The sequence below is a fragment of the Lathyrus oleraceus genome, chromosome 6 (assembly GCF_024323335.1).
Source record: "Lathyrus oleraceus cultivar Zhongwan6 chromosome 6, CAAS_Psat_ZW6_1.0, whole genome shotgun sequence".
NCBI lineage: Eukaryota > Viridiplantae > Streptophyta > Magnoliopsida > Fabales > Fabaceae > Lathyrus > Lathyrus oleraceus.
In genome coordinates, this window is record NC_066584.1 from 331,665,856 (window position 1) to 331,686,205 (window position 20,350).

The window sequence follows — 20,350 nt, forward strand, 5'->3', positions numbered from 1 at the left end:
CTAAGGACAAATACGCACTTATTGAGCTTCTTGAAGATTGAGTAGTGAAGAGACAGAGAGAGCCAGAGGGTCCATCTCCCTCTGGTATACCTCAACCTTCCAGTGCTTGGAAGAAGATTGTTGATCAGCTTGTCCTCGAGACGGCTCAGATGAAGACTTCTTTTGAGTCTGAGATTCGACGCATCCAAAAGAAGTATGCGCCTGCAGCCAGATCATCTGAAACTGTTGTTAGGGGATCCTGAGGATGATTAGTTTCCTTTCCACTTGTATTTGTATTTTGGTTTCTGAAATTAAACTCAGTGTAATCCTTCCAAATTATATGAATATAAGAAATTTTTTATGGTCAATCAAATTGTTAAAATTGTTGTTATTATATATTTGAAAATAAAATAGTATGTTCCTTGAAAATAAATAAAAATCAAAGCATTGCATTTCATGCATCATTTGCATAACAGGTTTCTTCTGCCAGATGTCTTATTGGTTATTCTTCTATGCTTCAGCCAAGCTGACTCATCGATACAATACTCACGCCAATCATATGAGAATCGTGGAACACTTGGAACAAGAGAACCGAGAGTTGAAGGATGAGATAGCTCGCTTGACTGCCATGATGGAGTCAGTTCTACATACAACTCCTCCTCGTTAGAGGACTGTCATCTCAGAAGTTTTTACTTCAACCGTGCATGCCACTCAGTTTGCGCCTGCTATGCTTGTCAGATTCCCGTGAGGAATGCCGCCCAACTTTGTGCCTGAAGGATTTGCGCCTACCTTTGCTTCCATTTTGGCATCTAGCCCGGTCATGTCTGTTCCTCCTCCAGTTGTTCACACGTTGTCTCATGTTGAGGACACCATCTACCATTGCGAGCCCTCTGAGGGTCCGAATGTTTATGAGAATATGGATGAGATGAAAGACCAATTCCTTGAGCTACAAAAGGAGTTGAATACCTTAAGGGGAAAATATTTGTTTGGTAAGAGTGCTGATGAGCTTTGCCTAGTGCCGAACTACAAGATCCCGATGAAGTTCAAAGTCCCTGACTTTGAAAAGTATAAGAGAAATACCTGTCCACTTAGCCATCTTGTCATGTATGCCAGGAAAATGTCGATGCAAACTGATAATGACCAGTTATTGATTCACTACTTTCAACACAGTCTGACTGGTGCCGCTCTGAGGTGGTACATGGGATTGGATAGTGTGAGTGTCCGCATGTTCAATGATTTGGGTGAGGCCTTTGTGAAACAGTACAAATAAAACATGGATATGGCATAAGATAGGGACCAACTGAGGTCGATGTCTCAAAAGGACAAGGAGACATTCAAAGAGTATGCCCAGAGGTGGAGAGAGCTTGTCGCTCAGATCAATCCTCCATTGGAAGAAAAAGAGATGACCAAGATTTTCCTCAAGACTCTGAGCTCGTTTTACTATGAGCAAATGATTGCTAGTGCCCCCAGTGACTTTACCGAAACGGTAAATATGGGGATAAGATTAGAACAGGGTGTCCATGAGGGACGTTTTTCTAAAGAAGAAGTATCATCGAGCAAGAAGTATGGAAACAGTTTCTCCAGGAAGAAGGAAGGTGAAACCAACACAGTATCAGTTGGGAGACAGAGGAGGCCTCATGTCAGAAGAAGTCCACAACCACGTCAACACCATCATCAAGTATCATCTGTTATTCCAGTGTTTTCCAACAATCAATCTATTCCAGTTCAACAACAACGTCAACAACATCCCCAACAAAGAACAAACAACTACAACAACAACACCAAAAATAATCAACAACAACAGAACTTTGAGAGGAAGAAGGTCTCTTTTGACCATATTCCTATGTCATACGCAAAAATTTATCCGTCTTTGGTTCTTAAGAACCTTCTCCAACCAAGAAATCTGCCACAAATTCCATAACCACTTCCATGGTGGTATAAGCCGGAACTCTGTTGCGCTTTTCATCAAGGGGCTCCTGGCCATGATATTGAGAATTGCTACCCGCTGAAATACAAGGTTCAGAAGTTAGTAAAGAATGGGATGGTTTCCTTTGAGGACCGCGCGCCGAATGTTAAAGCTAACCCATTGACTGCTCATGGGAATCCCTCTGTCAATATGGTAGATGGTTGTCCAAGGAGTTTCCGATTATTTGATGTGTGATGTATTCGTCGATCTTTGATGGAAATGCACAATACCTTGTGTACGATTAATGATTGTGAACACGACCACAACAATTGTACAATCTGCAGTGTGAACCCCCGTGGGTGTTCGGTTGTTAAGAGAGATATCCAGAATTTGATGGATGACAATGTAATCTAGATTCAACAGTCGAGGGATGTAGATGATGTCAACGTAATAGTTCCAGTGTTCAAGACCCCTGAGTGGGTGGTAATTCAAATTGATAGCAGCAGTAATAACGTCAACAGATCACTATCGCCGTTAGTGATACGGTTAGCGGGTCCAGTCCCATATGCATCCGATGGAGATGTATCGTATCAGTATAATGCGACAATGATGGAGAATGGTCAAGAGGTCCCGTTTCCTACGACTAATTCTATTATGAGCATTGGCGATATAGAGAAGGTGACCCGTAGCGGTTGTGTATTTGGTCCGGTTTTCTTGAGAGATGTAGAAGATGTTGGTAAGAAGGTGGAAGTGCTTGCAACAATTCCGGTTAGTGCTCCAAAGTGTCAGTCTGGTGAATCCATCCGTTTGAAGCCTAATGATGATGATGAGGTACTTTGTTTTATTAAGAAAAGTGAATTGAATATGGTGGAGCAGCTGCTCTAGACTCCTTCCAAAATTTCAGTGTTGTCTCTGCTTATGAATTCTGAAGCGCACAAAGAAGCATTGCAAACGGTATTGGAGCAAGCTTATGTTGAACATGATGTAACAGTAGATCAATTTGATCATATTGTGGCTACCATCACTTCCTGCAACAATCTGAGCTTCTATGATGAAGAACTTCTCGAGGAAGGCAGAAATCACAACCTAGCATTGCAAATATCAATGAATTGCAAGGAGGATGCGTTGTCAAATGTGTTGGTTGATACTGGTTCTTAATTGAATGTACTCCTGAAGTCAACTCTGTCCAGATTGTCGTATCAAGGAGCTCTGATGAGATGCAGTGGCATGATCGTCAAAGCTTTTGATGATTCTCGCAAGACTGTTTTTGGTGAGGTGGACCTTCTAGTGAAGATAGGTCCGAGTGATTTCCAAATTACTTTCCAAGTAATGGATATCCACCCAGCCTATAGTTGCTGGTTAGGAAGGCCATGGATACATGAGGCATGGGCTGTGACATCCACTCTGCATCAGAAGTTGAAATTCGTGAAGAATGGTAAGCTCGTCATCGTGGGTGGAGAGAAAACTCTGTTAGTGAGCCATATGTCTACTTTCTCGTATGTTGAAGCTGGGGATGAGATTGGAACTCTGTTCTAACCTCTATCTATTGTTGAGGATAAGAGAGTTGGTGCACCTATGTCCTCTTTTAAAGATGCGCAAAAGATTGTCGAAAATGGTAATTCTGATCAGTGGGGCCAGATGGTAGAGATCGCCGAGAACAAGAGTCGAGCCGGTTTGGGATTTCAGGAAGAGTCATCTGCAGTCAAAGTTGAAGATGTGCAACTTAGTTTCCGTAGTGGAGGGTTCATTCATGGTAATGAACAACACTCAGTTGTTGTGACTGAGAATGATGAAGAGGAAGACTGCACCAATTTTGTGATGCATGGAAAAGCTTGCAACAATTGGATCGCTGTCAATGTTCCTGTTATTGTTCATCGCTCTAAGTAATTATTTTATTACTTTTGAAAATCCTTCTCCTATGCCTAAGGGAGAAGTGAACATTGTCAGAAATCTTTCAATTTGATCATTAATAAAATGCAACGCTATTTAACCACATTTATGATGTTTTTATTTTTACTTTTTGCTTTTTCTGAAAAATGGTAATCACAAAAAACATAAATAAACGATAATTGTCCATCTGCATAATATTTTGTCGTAATTCACTTATCTAAAATCAAAATATCAAATCATTATGCATGGTGGTTTCTAAACCCATTGAATACAATGATCCTACTCCTTCTCCAAACTGTGAATTCTCTGTGTTTGAGGCTTAGGAAGAAAATGATGAAGAAGTGTCTGATTAATTGACTCGTCTACTTGAGCACGAGGAAAAAGCCATTCAACCATTCGAAGAGCAGATTGAGTTAGGCAACTTGGGTTCCAAAGATGATGTGAAGGAAGTCAAGATTGGGTCTCAACTGTGTCCATAGGATAAGAAGGGGTTCATTGATCTTCTTCGAGAGTATTCAGATGTGTTTGCTTGGTCCTATCAAGATATGCATGGTTTGGATTCGGAGATTGTGGAGCATAGATTGTCGTTGAAGCAAGAATGCCCGCCAGTTAGCAGAAGTTGAGGAGGACTCATCCTGATATGGTAGTGAAGATCAAACCAGAAGTGCAGAAGCAGATCGACGCCGATTTTCTTTTTACTACTGAGTATCCGCAGTGGGTGGCCAACATTATGCCTGTTCTAAAGAAAGACGAAAAAGTCTGCATGTGTGTTGATTATAGAGATTTGATCAAAGCTAGTCCGAAAGATGATTTTCCTCTGCCGCACATTGATATGTTGGTAGACAATATAGCTAAATTCAAAGTCTTTTCGTTTATGGACGGATTTTCCATATATAATCAGATCAAGATGGCACCTGAAGATATGGAGAAGACCACATTCATTAAACCCTGGGGAACATTCTATTATAGAGTGATGCCTTTCGGTCTAAAGAATGCTGGTGCAACTTACTAGAGAGCTATGACCACTCTTTTTCATGATATGATGCATAAAGAGATCGAAGTCTATGTTGATGACATGATTGCTAAATCCAGTGATGAAGAAGAACATGTCGAGCATTTATTGAAGTTATTCGAGTGTTTGAGGAAGTATAAACTCCGCTTGAATCCCAATAAGTGTACTTTTGGTGTTTGTTCTGGTAAGATATTGGGCCTTATTGTCAGCGAGAAGGGTATTGAGGTTGATCCTACCAAGGTCAATGCAATACAAGAGATGCATGCGCCAACAACTGAGAAGCAAGTCAGAGGTTTTCTCAGCCGCTAGAATTATGTCTCAAGATTCATTTCGCATATGACTGCCATGTGTGCGCCTATATTCAAGCTTCTTCGGAAAGATCAGTCTTGTGATTGGACCGAAGATTGCCAGAAAGCTTTTGACAGTATCAATGAATATCTGCTTACGCCTCCGATTCTATCTCCTCATGTTGAAGGAAGACCTTTGATCATGTATTTGATCATGCTATATGAAAGTATGGGTTGTGTTCTACGTCAGCAAGACGAAACTGGAAAGAAAGAATATGTTATTTACTATCTGAGTAACTGTTAGACTCAATGTTCTATGCTTGAAAAGACTTGTTGCACATTGGCTTGGGCTGCTAAGCGTCTGCGTGAATATATGTTGAATCATACCACTTGGTTGATATCCAAAATGGATCCAATCAAGTATATTCTTGAGAAGCCTGCTTTAACTGGGAGGATTGCCCATTGGTAGATGTTGTTATCATAGTATGATATTGAATACCGATCTCAGAAAGCAATTAAGGGTAGTGTCTTGGCTGACCATTTAGCTCACCAACCGATTGAAGATTATCAGTCAGTATAATATGATTTTCCTGATGAAGAGATCTTGTACTTGAAGATGAAAGATTGTGATGAACCATTGCTTGAAGAGGGGCCAAAACCTGGTTCCCGTTGGGGCATGGTATTTAATGGAGTTGTTAATCAATATGGTAATGGCATTGGGGTAGTGATTATTACTCCTCAAGGCACTCATTTTCCGTTTACAGCTAGATTAACTTACAAGTGTACGAATAATATGGCTGAGTATGAAGCTTGCATTATGGGGCTTGAAGACGACATTGATCTCAGCTTTGGTTGTGAATTAGATCAAAGGTGAATGAGAGACAAATCAACTCGGTTTGATACCATATAGAGACTATGCGAGGAGGATTTCAACTTTCTTTACAAAGGTTGAATTTCATCATATCCCTCGAGATGAAAACCGGATGGCAGGTGCTCTTGCAACATTGGCTTCCATGATTGTGGTGAAGTATCGGAATAAAGTTCCCAATTTAACTGTGACGCGACTTGATAGGCCAGCTCACGTGTTTGTTGTTGAAGAAGTCGAAGATGAGAAGCTGTGGTATTATGATATCAAATGTTTTCTCCAAAGTCAGATTTACCCGCCTGGGGCATCTTTGAAAGATAAGAAGACTTTGAGGAGATTAGCTGGCAATTTCTACCTAATTGGTGATGTGTTTTATAAGGGAAATTTCGATATGGTTCTGCTCAAATGCGTGGATAGACACGAAGTAGACTTATTGGTGACTGAAGTCCGGGAAGGTTCCTTTGGTACTCATTCCAATGGACATGCTATGGATAAGAAGATGTTGAGAGCAATTTACTATTGGCTGACAATGGAATCTGACTGTTGCAAGTTTGTGAAGAAATGCCACAAGTGTCAAATTTATGCAGATAAGACTAATGTTCCTCCGACATTGTTGAACGTTATTTCCTCTTCATGGCTCTTCTCCATGTGGGGAATTGACATGATTGGCATGATTTAGCCCAAAGCTTCAAACAGACATCGTTTCATTTTGGTGGCTATTGACTACTTCGCAACATGGGTTGACGCGATATCGTATGCGAATGTTACCAAGCAAGTTTTTGTGAGGTTTATCAAGAATCAGATTATATGCCGGTATGGTGTGCCAAGTAAGATCATTAATGATAATGGATCTAACTTGAATAATAATATGGTGGAATCTATTTATAAAGACTTCAAGATTGCATACCATAATTCTTCTCCTTACAGACCTAAGATGAATGAGGTTGTTGAAGCTGCAAATAAGAATATTAAGAAGATCATTCCGAAAATGGTTGTGACTTATAAGGATTAGCATGAGATGCTCCCATTTGCTTTGCATGGGTACCGTACATCCATCCACACTTCAACGGGGGAAACCCCTTTCTCACTTGTTTATGGCATGGAAGTTGTGCTCTCAGTAGAGGTTGAGATCCCATCACTGCGTGTGCTGATGGAAGCCAAGTCGACTGAAGTTGAATGGTGTCAGACCAGGTATGACCAGCTGAACTTGATTGATGAGAAGAGGTTGACAACCATGTGTCTTGGTCGGTTATATCAGCAGAGAATAAAGAAAGCATTTGATAAGAAGGTCAGACCTCGTGTGTTCAGAGAAGGTGATCTTGTGCTCAAGAAGATTCTATCTTTCAAACCAAATTCTAGGGGCAAATAGACTCCTAATTATGAAGGCCCATATGTTGTTAAGAGAGCCTTTTCAGGCGGTGCTTTGATTCTTACAATTATGGATGGAGAAGAGTTCACGCGTCCTGTGAACACGGATGCAGTCAATAAATACTTCGCCTAAAAAAGGAAAAGAACAACTCGCTAACTTGAAAACCCGAAAGGGCGACTTAGGCAAAAATGAGCGTCTCGGTGGATTGAAAACACGAAAGGGAGATCCAAGCAAAAGTTAGAGACATAAAACAGAAAAATTATCTCGATAAATTGAGTACCCCTCCCCAGGGAAATTTATGCAAAAATTAGGGATTATGGAAAGTAACTGCAAGTTATTGATCTTCAGTCTTGAAAACTTTCTTGAGCACAATGTTCGATTCTGATTCATCTTCAGCCAAAGCCAAGAGCACAGTGGATATTGAAGGCGGTAGAAGGATTAGTGATAATTGTATTCAATGTAGCCATTTTCCATGTAAATTACCATTTTTCAACTTTTGTAAAAAAATATATGGGGTCTTGTCATTTATAGACTACTATCCTATTAAATAAAGTCGATTTTTTTATCCAATTGTTTCTACTCTTATTTATTCAGCTAAATAGAATTAAATTTTATTATGATCATTTTGAAATTAAAGTTTTAAAATAAAAATCATGTTTTCTTAAATAATAAAGGCAGTTACTTTAAGAGCAATCGATTTCATTTAAAGGATGTCCACAGCGGCCTAAGGACAACTAAGCCCTAAAATGCGAAGCATTGTTGGTTTTCCCCAAGCAGTTGGTCTGATTTTTATTTCTTTGCCAGCATCTTTTCAACATCTCCAGCTGAGTTTTATTGGTTTCCCCAACTGAGTTCGTAATTGCCTCCCTCGAGTTGTAGGCGCGTTATTGCAGCAGGTTGCATAAATTCACCAAAATATTATTTCCCCTCAAGTCGTCGGCGGAGTTACCCCTGTTAGCCCCGATTCTTGAGCAATATTTTCAATCCTCTGTAAGGTTGTCTCCCATTTGACATGGTGTTGACCTAAAATTCCTCGCAGAGTTGATGGTGCAGATTTTTGACAAACCTTCTCCTTCTTTCCATCCAGGTTAGAGCCTTTGAGATAGATGATTCCTGTTCATCCTTTGCAACCCTTTTCTCTCCAGCAATTGTTTTTCCTCCTGTGAGGATTGGATGAGTATTGTATTGGTGATGCAAACCAGTGACATTTGTATCCTTTGTGATTGTTTTGTCAGCATAATCATCATATATACAAAATACATATACATATACATTCATTTCATCATTTACATTATTAATGCACATTATAATTCATTATTTCTCTGATCCTCTGCTCCGGTGGTTTCCTTTCCCCCCATGCAGATTTGGTATGTCTGTCCTCTTTCAATAATAGAGTGTCAGCCCCTTAAGCAAAGAGAATTTAACCTTTCTCATTCCCCACTGAGTTACTTCCTCGTGGATGATCATTATTTTAGTTTCCTCCCAGTTGATTATCTGGATGGAATCACTCCCCCTGAGTTATATCCTCATTGGGTTGAGTCTCTGATTGATCGTTTCTTTCTAGATCTTACCTAGATAGATGATTTTGGTCCCCTGAGAGTCTATTACCCAGTAACTGGTAATATTCTTCTCAATTTGCACGTATTTCACTTCTGCCCCAATATCCGGAAAAAGTAACCCTTTTCTCCCCAGCGGATTCGTTTTCACGTTTCCCAGGAAGTTTATCCTTGATATGTTCATCCTAACTGATGACGGATACTCTTTCCCTTCTGAGTTTATCCTTGATATGTTCATCTTAACTAATGACGGATATTCTCGTTTTGGTATTCTACCAAGTAAAAAGGTAGTTGTAATCCCTACTTTGTTCGCCAAAAGGTTAATCCTTGATATGTTCATCCTAACCAGTGACGGATTTCCTTTTCTTTGCGGTTTTCTGCCCAGTAACCGGTAGTTGTAAATCTTGCTTTTGCAGAGTCTATCCTTGATATATTCATCTTAACCGATGATAGATATTCTATTTCCGGTATTCTATCCAGTAACTGATAGATGTAATCCTTTTTTCTCCCCTCGGAGTCTATTCTTGATACGTTCATCTTAACTGATGACAGATATTCTCTTTCTGGTTTTCTATCCAGTAGTCGATAGATATAATTCCTACTTTTTCAGGCAGTTGATGCTTTATATGTTCATCTTAACTGGTGACGGATATCCTTCCTAATGTCCCCAGGTGAGTCTATCCTTGATATGTTCACTTTAATCAGTGACAGATATTCTCTTTCTTTGCGGTCTTCTGCCCAGTAACCGGTAGTTGTAAATCCTATTTGGATTTTCCCCAGTAGGTTATTCTTACCCAGTAGCTGGTAATGAATGCACCTCATTTTTCCCTCAGCGAGTCATCCTTGATATGTTTACCCTAACCGGTAACGGATGACCTCCCTATCATATTTTGTTATCCCCTTACCCAGTAACCGATATTGGATAATATACTTCTGTTACTCCTGTGTTGAAGATCATTTCTTCCCTAATTCAGTCTGCGTGTGTATTTCCTCAGTAAGATCTCCATTTCCTGTTTGGTTCGAGTATTTCAGCTTTGTTCTGATCTACCCGTCGCTCCTGCAGATGTTCCTTTTATTCCCCAGCTGAGTCTTTCCATTGATTTATTTTCATGGAATCCCTGGAGTCCCCCAACGGTTTTAGAGTCGTAGCCTGGCCTACATACAACCCTTTTATCCCCCTAGAGTCTTTGTCTCCCCATAGAGTTTTCCTTATGAAATGTATTATACTCCTGCGGACTTTCGGTCACTCCGGATTCTTTTCCTTTGTGGCAACATTTTCCCAACAAATATTATTTTTGCATTCATATCTTATGCATCATGAGGCCTCTTAGGGACCAAAATTTGTTTCTATATGTTGTTATTTAAGTCTATTCTACTGAGTCGATATGAAGATTTTAACCTTCATCTCCTTAGCTAGAACGTCCTTAAAAAGGGGCAGCTGTAAGACCCCAATTTTGACCCTAAGATCCCTCATGATATTCTCATCATATGCATTAGCAATGCGATCACACATTGGCATCCTCCTTACCCCTCATTCATTGGGTTTTTATTGGGAGAGATCACCAAGCACATTTGATTGTATCATACTTTGTTTTTCATTATTTACTAACCAAAATACCAAAAATATGTCATTGTATAGGTAGTGTGTATGCTCACATATGCTCTATCAAGCTCATATATAGGGTTTGAGACCCTCAATGCAAGAAGCTCAATCAATAAATGGTTTACTATGGCTCTAAGTATCTAATATGGATCCCCATGATCTTCACATGTTATTTTGATCAAGAAATCATCAAGAGTTTGGAGTTTGTTTGCCTTGGAAACCCTAATTCATCTGGGTATCTTGTGTGACTACTGTAACACCCCGATAAAATATGATAATTATTTAATTTAAGTTTAATAGTATATTTATTAATTTAATTAAATAATTGGAATATTATTGGATTATTATTATTGGAATAATAAAGTTGGAATTGGAACGGTTTTTTTTGGAATCAGTAAAGAGGGTTTTACACGTGAAAACAGAGAACACATAACCTTTGGGAGAAAAGAGAAGAAACTGAGAGAGAGAGAAGAAGAGGCTAGGACTCAGAGGAGAGTTCACGATTGTTGAAGGTCAAAGAATCAATTGCCGGATTAACTCAGGTAAGGGGAGTTTATCATCGTTTAATGGGTATTATGGGTTAACATGTAATGGGTAGTAATAAGCCATTGAATTGACTCTAATCAGGATGATGAATGCTGCAATTTGTGAACTTATGGATGAATGAGATATGGGTTTCTAATTGAAGAAAATTCATAGGAATTAGATGTAATAAGGTTAGGAATTATGAAATTGAATGGGTATGATCTGTGTTAGATAATCTGAACGAATGCTGTGTAAAAATTGGACTGTGGGAGGTTGGATTTGAGAAAAACCCATAGCAGATCTGGAATTTTGGTTTCTGGTCATACGCGTATGACACTAGACCATACGCGTATGAGATGGCCGGGAGGGGAGGAGACTGGTGCTGATACGCGCCATACGCGTGTACTTACGCGTAGCCTGTGAGTGGTACGCGTATGGGGTGAGGCCATACGCGTATGAATGAAGAACATGATGTTCTAACGTAGTTTTGTCTCTGTTGGTACGCGTATGGGAGAAGTCGTACACGTATCATACGCGTATGAGACAGGCCATACGCGTATGGGCTTGGCTAGGAATTTTGCCATACGCGTATGGGCATGAGGCATACGTGTATGGGCAGAAGTTTGAGTTTTTCTGAGCTGTTATTGTGTAGTTTTGGTCGTTTCAGCTGAGTGATGTAATTTAGCTGATGTATGATATAGTAGGGATCATTTCCCGTTGTTTTGAGCAGTATAGGTATTAGTAGAGTGTGCTAATACTGTGATTTATTATTTGGCATGACATGATATGATTCTGTGATAAATATGCTGATGATGTGTGATGGTATGCATAATGCTGAGAATATATCTGTTATGTATGCAATTGTGGATGGACTGTTTGTGGCTTAGAGGGTGAGCATATGTCCATTGTGGATTGTTGTTGATGTTTGCATGCTAGGTGATTTAGCGTGCATAGCATGGCCTTTATGGTGGTAGCTAATTCCCATGGTGAGGAATTAGTGAGTGAGTCACTAGGTCTCAAATGAGTGGGACTAGTGAGCTTGGTAGCCGTATCTGGATTTGATCGGTGAGGTTGAACTATGTGTTCACGAATAGTCGGTACCGCATGCATGGAGTCTCATTTCATAATGTATGTATGGCGTATAATATGAATGGATGTATTCCAATATTATACGTGTGTTTTGTGTTTGTGTGGAGTATGATTATGAGTTGATGTTGCCGTTGCTGAATGTGTGATATGATTAGGGTGATGAAATGTGTTAATTTATTTAGCATTACATGATATTTCATAATGCGTATTATATCGATTGAGGAACTCACCCTTACAACTATGTTTCAGGTAACGAGCAGTGATTGAGTAGAAGCTAGTGCTTGGAGTCTAGTGTAGTTCCTTAGTGGGTCATGCTCTGGTATATGTAACATCGGGATGGGATGTTTTACTTTGTTTTCATTTTTGGTTGTTGAACAATTTTACATGTAAGGTGTTACATGGTTTGCATGTTGTTAGATTTCTATCCGCTGCGAATTGTGCAATGTTTTATTTTGACTAATAAATGAGCATGACAAGTTATCATGGTGAATGGTGTGAAGTGTCAAGTGTGACACCCTGAAATTGCATATCTACTCTGATTCATATTTGGTTGTTTTAAATAATTATTAGGGTATTTTAGAAGGGTGTTACATTAGTGGTATCAGAGCATAGTCGGTCGAGTCGAGTCGTAATTATTCTGTTTCCCTGTATGTGATAGGTGTTGTGTAAACCTATCAGTACTTATTGTTTTAGCTTGTTGGGTTCTCAGAATAGAGATGGCTGGAAGAGGTAGAGACGATGCTGCGATTGCTGAGGCTCTGGGTATGCTAGCTGGAGTACTTGGAGGGAATCCGAATGTTGTGGGATTGGGAGATGCTCGTCAGCTGAGTGAGTTCCAGAAGAACAATCCTCCAATGTTCAAGGGAGCATACGATCCAGATGGTGCTCAGAAGTGGTTGAAGGAGATCGAGAGGATCTTCCGAGTGACTGAGTGTGTCGATAACCAGAAGGTCAGGTTCGGTACGCATATGCTGTCAGAGGAAGCAGATGATTGGTGGGTTGCTGCCCGCACTGAGTTGGAAGCTGCTGGGAGTGCTGAGATCACTTGGGCGGTGTTCAGAGAGAGATTCCTGAGGAAGTACTTTCTAGAGGATGTCAGAGGAAAGAAAGAGATAGAGTTCTTAGAATTGAAGCAGGGCAACCGGTCTGTCACTGAGTATGCTGCTAAGTTCACAGAGCTGTCGAAGTATTACACTCCCTACGCTGAGGCTACTGGGGAATTTTCAAAATGTGTGAAGTTTGAGAACGGGTTACGTCCCGAGATCAAGCAGGCTATTGGGTATCAGCGGATTAGAGTGTTTTCTGACTTGGTTGACTGTTGCAGGATTTTTGAACAGGATACCAAGGCCAGAGCGGAGAGCTATCAGCAGAGGGTTGATAGGAAAGGCAAGAATCAGAATGATCGTGGGAAACCGTATGCAGCTGGCAAAGGTTTCCAGAGACAGAGTGGGATGAGGAGACCTAGTGGGGGAGACTCCAGTGCCCCTGCTAAGTGTTACAGATGTGGTCAGGCTGGACATCGTATCCATGAGTGTACCAGTATTGAGAAGAAGTGTTTCAAGTGTGGCAAAGGTGGTCACTTGGCTGCAGAGTGCCGGTTGAAGACTATGACTTGTTTCAACTGTGGAGAGGTGGGTCATATCAGTCCACAGTGTCCTAAGCCGAAGAAAGAGAACCAGTCGGGAGGCAAGGTCTTTGCTTTATCGGGTTCTGAGACTTCTGCAGATGATCGTTTGATCCGAGGTACGTGTTATGTTAATGGCTTTCCTCTTGTAGCTATTATTGACACAGGTGCGACTCATTCCTTTATATCTTTGGATTGTGCTGTGAAACTTAAATTAGAGATATCTGAGATGCATGGGAGTATGGTGATTGATACTCCTGCGAAGGGTTCAGTGACTACTACTTCAGTTTGTTTAAATTGCCCTTTGAGTATTTTTGGTAGAGACTTTGGGATGGACCTCGTGTGTCTTCCACTAGTGCAGATTGATGTTATCCTGGGTATGAACTGGTTGGTGTTTAACCGAGTTTATATCAACTGTTTTGATAAGACTGTGATCTTTCCTGAGATTGAGGAAGGAAAGAGTTTGTTTCTATCAGCAAGGCAGGTGAATGAGGCAGTAGCAGATGGGGCAAAGTTGTTTATGCTGTTAGCGACTTTGGAGGCTAAAGATAAACTGGTGATTTGCGATCTAGCCGTGGTGTGTGATTTTCCTGATGTGTTTCCTGAAGAAGTGAATGAATTACCGCCAGAGCGTGAAGTTGAGTTCTCGATTGATTTGGTACCTGGTACTAGGCCGATATCGATGGCTCCGTACCGTATGTCTGCTGTTGAGTTAACTGAATTGAAGAGTCAGCTGGAAGATCTGTTGGATAAGAAATTTATTCGTCCGAGTGTGTCACCGTGGGGTGCACCAGTGTTATTGGTTAAGAAGAAAGAAGGTACTATGAGGTTGTGTGTGGACTACAGGCAACTGAATAAAGTGACGATCAAGAATCGGTATCCTTTGCCAAAGATTGATGATTTGATGGATCAGTTGGTTGGTGCGAGTGTGTTCAGCAAAATAGATTTGAGATCGGGGTATCATCAGATACGTGTGAAAACTGAGGATATTCAGAAGACTGCTTTCAGAACAAGGTATGGACATTATGAGTATTCTGTAATGCCTTTTGGTGTGACTAATGCGCCTGGGGTATTTATGGAGTATATGAATAGGATTTTCCATCCGTACCTAGACAAGTTTGTTGTGGTGTTTATTGACGATATTTTGGTGTATTCGAAATCTGAAGAAGAGCATGCTGAACATTTGAGAGTGGTTTTAGGGGTTCTACGAGAAAAGAAGTTATTTGCTAAACTGTCCAAGTGTGAATTTTGGTTAGAAGAGGTTAGTTTTCTTGGTCATGTGGTTTCAAGAGGTGGTGTTGCTGTTGATCCTTCTAAGATAGAAGCGGTATCTAAGTGGGGAGCTCCGAAGTCAGTTTCTGAGATAAGGAGTTTTCTTGGACTTGCAGGTTATTATAGGAAATTCATTGAGGGATTTTCTAAGTTGGCGTTACCGTTGACGATGTTGACTAGAAAGGGGCAAGCGTTTGTCTGGGACTCAAAATGTGAAGAAGGTTTCCAAGAGTTAAAGAGAAGGTTAACTACTGCTCCTATTCTGATATTACCAAGTCCGTCGGAACCATTTGAGGTTTACTGTGATGCTTCATTTTTGGGTTTGGGTGGTGTTTTGATGCAGAATAAGCAGGTTGTAGCTTATGCTTCGAGACAACTGAAGGCTCATGAGAGGAACTATCCGACACACGATTTGGAGTTGACAGCTGTGGTATTTGTTCTGAAGTTATGGAGGCATTACTTGTACGGGTCCAGATTTGAGGTTTTCAGTGACCATAAAAGTTTAAAGTATTTGTTTGATCAGAAAGAGCTGAATATGAGACAGAGGAGATGGTTAGAGTTTCTGAAGGATTATGACTTTGGTTTGAATTACCATCCGGGTAAAGCAAACGTGGTGGCTGATGCATTGAGTCAGAAATCATTGCATATGTCTATGTTAATGGTTAAGGAATTGGATTTAATTGAGCAGTTTAGAGACTTGAGTTTGGTGTGTGAGAGTACTCACAATAGTGTTAAATTGGGAATGTTGAAGTTAACAAGTGGTATTCTGGATGAGATTAGAGAGGGCCAGAAATCCGATGTGCTTTTGGTTGATAAGTTGACTCTAGTGAATCAAGGTCAAGGTGGTGAATTCAGGGTTGATGAGAATGGTGTTTTGAAATTTGGTAATCGGGTGTGTATTCTGGATGTTACCGAACTTAAGAAGAGTATTCTTGAGGAAGGACATCGTAGTGGCCTGAGTATTCATCCTGGGGCTACGAAGATGTATCATGATTTGAAAAAGTTATTTTGGTGGCCGGGAACGAAAAGAGAAATTGCGAGTTTTGTTTATTCTTGTTTGACTTGTCAGAAGTCAAAGATTGAGCATCAGAAGCCGTCTGGGCTAATGCAACCGTTGGCTATTCCAGAGTGAAAGTGGGATAGTATCAGTATGGATTTTGTTTCTGGTTTACCGAGGACAATTAAGAATTTTGAAGCTATTTGGGTGATTGTTGACAGATTGACAAAATCGGCTCATTTCATTCCGATCAGAATGGATTATCCGTTAGAGAGATTAGCTGAGTTGTATATTGAGAAAATTGTAAGTTTGCATGGTATTCTGTCGAGTATTGTTTCGGACCGAGATCCTAGATTTACATCGAAGTTCTGGGAAGGTTTGCAGAGGGCTTTGGGAACTAAGCTGAGATTGAGTTCTGCATATCATCCGCAGACTGATGGTCAGACTGAGAGGACGATTCAGTCACTGGAGGATCTTTTGAGGGCTTGTGTTTTGGAAAAGGGAGGTGCTTGGGATTGTTATTTACCTTTGATTGAGTTTACCTACAACAATAGTTTTCACTCGAGCGTTGGTATGGCACCGTTTGAAGCTTTGTATGGTAGGAGATGTCGGACACCTTTATGTTGGTATGAGTCCGGTGAGAGTGCTGCGGTTGGACCGGAGATTGTTCAACAAACTACGGAAAAGATTAAGATGATTCAGGAGAAGATGAGGATTGCTCAGAGTCGTCAGAAGAGTTATCACGACAAGAGGAGGAAGTCACTTGAGTTTCAAGAGGGAGATCATGTGTTTCTTCGTGTTACTCCGATAACTGGAGTTGGTCGAGCTTTGAAGTCGAAGAAGTTGACACCTCGATTTATTGGTCCTTATCAGATTTTGGAGAGGATAGGGGAGGTAGCCTATCGTATCGCTTTACCGCCGTCACTTGCGAATTTGCATGAGGTTTTCCATGTGTCTCAGTTGAGGAGGTACATTCCTGATCCGTCGCATGTGGTCCAAGTAGATGATGTACAGGTGAGAGATAACCTGACTGTTGAAACATCACCTATGAGGATCGAGGATCGAGAGTTGAAGCAGTTGCGGGGTAAAGAGATTGCTTTGGTAAAGGTAGCTTGGGGAGGACCAGCAGGTGGCAATGTGACTTGGGAACTTGAGAGTCAGATGAAGGAGTCTTATCCAGAGTTATTCGCTTGAGGTATATTTTCGAGGACGAAAACTCTTTTAGTGGGGGAGAGTTGTAACACCCTGATAAAATATGATAATTATTTAATTTAAGTTTAATAGTATATTTATTAATTTAATTAAATAATTGGAATATTATTGGATTATTATTATTGGAATAATAAAGTTGGAATTGGAACGGTTTTTTTTGGAATCAGTAAAGAGGGTTTTACACGTGAAAACAGAGAACACGTAACCTTTGGGAGAAAAGAGAAGAAACTGAGAGAGAGAGAAGAAGAGGCTAGGACTCAGAGGAGAGTTCACGATTGTTGAAGGTCAAAGAATCAATTGCCGGATTAACTCAGGTAAGGGGAGTTTATCATCGTTTAATGGGTATTATGGGTTAACATGTAATGGGTAGTAATAAGCCATTGAATTGACTCTAATCAGGATGATGAATGCTGCAATTTGTGAACTTATGGATGAATGAGATATGGGTTTCTAATTGAAGAAAATTCATAGGAATTAGATGTAATAAGGTTAGGAATTGTGAAATTGAATGGGTATGATCTGTGTTAGATAATCCGAACGAATGTTGTGTAAAAATTGGACTGTGGGAGGTTGGATTTGAGAAAAACCCATAGCAGATCTGGAATTTTGGTTTCTGGTCATACGCGTATGACACTAGGCCATACGCGTATGAGATGGCCGGGAGGGGAGGAGACTGGTGCTGATACGCGCCATACCCGTGTACTTACGCGTAGCCTGTGAGTGGTACGCGTATGGGGTGAGGCCATACGCGTATGAATGAAGAAGATGATGTTCTAACGTAGTTTTGTCTCTGTTGGTACGCGTATGGGAGAAGTGGTACGCGTATCATACGCGTATGAGACAGGCCCTACGCGTATGGGCTTGGCTAGGAATTTTGCCATACGCGTATGGGCATGAGGCATACGTGTATGGGCAGAAGTTTGAGTTTTTCTGAGCTGTTGTTGTGCAGTTTTGGTCGTTTCAGCTGAGTGATGTAATTTAGCTGATGTATGATATAGTAGGGATCATTTCCCGTTGTTTTGAGCAGTATAGGTATTAGTAGAGTGTGCTAATACTAAGATTTATTATTTGGCATGACATGATATGATTCTGTGATAAATATGCTGATGATGTGTGATGGTATGCATAATGCTGAGAATATATCTATTATGTATGCAATTGTGGATGGACTGTTTGTGGCTTAGAGGGTGAGCATGTGTCCATTGTGGATTGTTGTTGATGTTTGCATGCTAGGTGATTTAGCGTGCATAGCATGGCCTTTATGGTGGTAGCTAATTCCCATGGTGAGGAATTAGTGAGTGAGTCACTAGGTCTCAAATGAGTGGGACTAGTGAGCTTGGTAGCCGTATCTGGATTTGATCGGTGAGGTTGAACTATGTGTTCACAAATAGTCGGTACCGCATGCATGGAGTCTCATTTCATAATGTATGTATGGCGTATAATATGAATGGATGTATTCCAATATTATACGTGTGTTTTGTGTTTGTGTGGAGTATGATTATGAGTTGATGTTGTCGTTGCTGAATGTGTGATATGATTAGGGTGATGAAATGTGTTAATTTACTTAGCATTACATGATATTTCACAATGCGTATTATATCGATTGAGGAACTCACCCTTACAACTATGTTTCAGGTAACGAGCAGTGATTGAGTAGAAGCTAGTGCTTGGAGTCTAGTGTAGTTCCTTAGTGGGTCATGCTCTGGTATATGTAACATCGGGATGGGATGTTTTACTTTGTTTTCATTTTTGGTTGTTGAACAATTTTACATGTAAGGTGTTACATGGTTTGCATGTTGTTAGATTTCTATCCGCTGCGAATTGTGCAATGTTTTATTTTGACTAATAAATGAGCATGACAAGTTATCATGGTGAATGGTGTGAAGTGTCAAGTGTGACACCCTGAAATTGCATATCTACTCTGATTCATATTTGGTTGTTTTAAATAATTATTGGGGTATTTTAGAAGGGTGTTACAACTACTTCAACAAGTTTCTTCAACATTTGATTAAATATTTCAAGGGATACCTCACATTTCATCATCTTATGCATATATGATCCTCCATGAGTCCCAAAAGTCAAGAGAATGTCAAGCTAGCAAGTTGGTTCATGGTAGTTGACCAGAGGAATTCACCTGGTAAAAATTGGGGTTCCCTAGACCCTGTCTCCTACAATTTTTATCATATGAAAATTATTCCAAGAGAAATATTACTCTAAATGACATTCCAAACAACTTTCGTGTTTAGGTCAAGAACTATTTATGCTTCGACAACCATTTTATGGTGAGAGATTATAAGTCATTTTGTCTAAACCCTAATTTAGAGGTCAACTTCCCAAGACCATAACTTGCTCATTTTTCATGATATAAAATCTATTCAAATTGTCTGATCAAATTTAAGATTTCTACTTAAACTTTGATGTTTGGAGGAAGTTCAAATTCAACTTGCAAATACATGTGATAAGAGGAAACATTATAGGTCATTTTGGGCCAATACCATTGAACAAGTGATTTTCCTCATCTTCTAAAATGCATAAATCATTCATGATAAATCCAAATGAGGTCCAATTTGTGACCAAATTTAAGGGATTTAATATAGCTACAACTTTTATGAAGGAACGTTTCTCCTTTGAAGTCCATAGAAAAAGTTACTCAAGATGGAAGAAGTGAACATATGGCCTGATACTTAGATTTTTTTTTGATATGTTTGATTTTCCAAACTTCCACCTCAAACTTCATCATGATTAAAGCTTCAAATGAAAACGTTTTCAACATTAAAGTTGTTCCTCTTGATTTAACCTTTCCAAAAAGTCCAAAATCATCTCATTTGGACAAGGTATGAATGACTTGCGCATGGCTTAAAGTTGAAGGACCATTTGGAAGATTTGAAGTTCCACTTTTCATACACGAATGCATGGCTTGTTAACATGATTTCAACATTGCTTACATACAATTTTGGACCTAAGTGCATCATTTGATGGGCCTATCACACGCCCATGCAAGCATGCAAGTGAGATTTTCAACTTTGGCCAAAAATAAAAGTGTGCAATTATCAATATCCTTGGCTATAAATAGAAGCTCCCTTGCTCAGAATTAAGGACCCTAGCACGCAAGCTTTGAATTAGCAACCTTAAACCCTCACATTCAAAGGACAAGCTTGAAATTT